Source organism: Sinocyclocheilus rhinocerous, unplaced genomic scaffold, assembly GCF_001515625.1.
Source record: "Sinocyclocheilus rhinocerous isolate Xijiao unplaced genomic scaffold, SAMN03320098_v1.1 scaffold32, whole genome shotgun sequence".
Lineage (NCBI taxonomy): Eukaryota > Metazoa > Chordata > Actinopteri > Cypriniformes > Cyprinidae > Sinocyclocheilus > Sinocyclocheilus rhinocerous.
In genome coordinates this window covers 8,573-11,078 of record NW_015654496.1, presented here as the reverse complement: position 1 = coordinate 11,078, position 2,506 = coordinate 8,573, and the positions used below count along the sequence as shown (strand labels likewise).

At 33.7% G+C, this 2,506-nt stretch overlaps 1 protein-coding gene across 1 annotated transcript in view; it reads right to left on the bottom strand.

Annotated features, from left to right (window-relative positions):
- LOC107717175 (galaxin-like) overlaps positions 1 to 2,506 on the bottom strand; it is a 43,401-nt gene that overhangs the window by 36,569 nt on the left and 4,326 nt on the right. The gene's annotated exons all lie outside the window — the stretch shown is intronic.

Here is a 2,506-nt window from a genome sequence, read left to right as displayed (position 1 = left end):
TGAGATTCATTAAACTTGGTTTGCTATAATACATCTATTCATAAGTGCACCAGTGTGAAGCACAATTCCCTGCACATTTGCTGTATATCCATAAAGTGATATCTTTGTCATAGTATTCTTTCAGTGGCTAACTAACTGATTAAGACAGTCTCTGGCTGCCACCTACTGGCATAAAAATGTAACCTGCAATGAAAGAAGCCCAGGCATGATATTGCTTTTTTCCCCCCTTTTTAAATGGTGAATTGTCCAAAAAAAAAAGATTTTGCATATGATTTTCAATTTCTTATTTGAAGTGGGTTGGTTAAGGGCATGATTAGCTGATGTATTATTGTGGGAGCATGTGATTAGTTGATGAATTGTGCATGGTTAATGATGGCTCTTAAATATTTAAATGCAATGTGTTGAATGCCTACTAAGACTTGCATATTTGTGCATAATGTTTTGACCCTGGATGCTTACAGAAGGATAATCTTTTATTTATGTGCCAGAAACATCATGAGCATTCATAATTTTTGTTGGTTCATGCTGAACTGGTGTTGATAAATGTACTCTTTATATTAATGCCAATTCAATTGATATTGTCACTGTTTTTAAGTTGCATTGTCTGGAGATTTTTACATTTTTTCAGTGTCCAATTTCTGTTTCATTTATTATGAAGGGGCAAATTATAATCGATATAAAATGAAAACATTTACATATATGTAGATTTAATTTAATCATAATTAATTAATTCTTAATTAATCGGTAAATATTTCAGATAAAAATATATTTACATATGTTTAATATATGTGAAAAATATTAAACAGTGGCCAAAATCAAATATTTAAATATATATTTTAAATATATTTCAAAATATATTTACATATATTTCATAAAATATATTTTCTTCTATTTAAATGTAAGATATTTAAATATATGAAAATGTGTTTATAATTAATATATTTCAATCTATGTGACTTCTGTATCGGTACTGTTGGATCACTAGTCAGACTTTCTTTCAGTCTCTCTGAAAAGCTTGCATCACACTGTCTTGTTTAAAAATGACTCTGTAGCAAAGTAAAGCAAACATTCGGTGTTTCACTAACGTGATTGCTAATTTTACCCCGTGTTTACACCGGACGCGAGCTGCGGAAAGCGACTAGACCACAGAACCCGTTAAAATCGGCGATACTGTCTGTTCTGGATGCGGCACGGATTGACACAACAAATCTCAGACAGTAAACTGACGTCCCGCTCTATTTTCAACATACAAGCATTCGCGCCACTTCTGACCTGAAATAGAAATTGATTCGGGACATGACGCAGCAGCGCTCGCGTCCGATCTAGATGTTAAGGATCACAAGGAAGGCAATTCAAAGACTATTTTTAACAACTTATTTTTCACTACACAGTGTCTTGTAATGTCATCTGTATGGAGTAATCCTGTGTTTGCGTCTGTCTAATATTTCCTGAAATTTACAGGATTTTTTATAGTACATGTGTCAAAAGATCGAGGGAAATTTGATTTCTCAGCTCATGACCCATTTAAGTCAACATTAATATTACATTCCTAATTCGAGTTCCTGGTCTTATTGTGAACGGTTCATCAGTGCAAACTATTTGAAATCTTGAATCAAAATGCAACAACTTGATCTGCCCTTGATCTGATGAAATCACTTTCTTTTTACTGATGTCATCATAATGACTTGACATAAAAGGATGAGAAGGGGCACATGATTTATTGTTTTTAAACCCTCACTTTCCATCTGGCTCCATTCTGGTAGCCAATGTAACACCCACTTTTCACAATTCCTGACACGCAAAAAACAAACATCTCCCCACATTTTTAGTAAGAAAAGGGGGTTATGAACCACATTTCATGTTGACTTTAAAGGGTCATAATTCACTCACTCTCATGTTGTTTAACAAATGTATGACTTTTTGTTTTCTGTGGAACACATAAGAAGATATTTTGAAAAAATGTCACAGTGAGTTTTTTTTTCATCCATACAATGGAAGTCATTGAATGAATAAACAATTCGAACAGTTCTTCAAAATATCTTCTTTTGTTTTCCACAGAAGTATGTCATACAGGTTTGTTTTTGACAACGGTAAGTAAATTATGAGAGGATTGTCATTTTTGGTGAACTATAGGCTACCTTTAAGCTAAAACAATGGGAAAGTTCATTTGTATACTCTCCCCTTATGCCCTTTTGATACAAAAATGTATGCAATATCTTAATCTTCTTTTATAAGTGTGGTAACTAGTCATTGGACTGCACTGATGCTATTAGACATGGTTCTGGAGAGTGTGTCTATCTGGATTCTACTAAAAACCACTTATGCTAAACTTAGGCCTACTACCAATGGGGCCCACTATCACTGCAAAAACTGCCTAATACATAAAAGCATGAACAAAGACCATAAGTGGCTGAACAGATTGCATCAAATAAAACAATGCGGTAATGAGAGAGAAAAAAAAACCTTTGCATTGGTGCACTTTTTTTTTTTTGCGGTGAAACGGTGG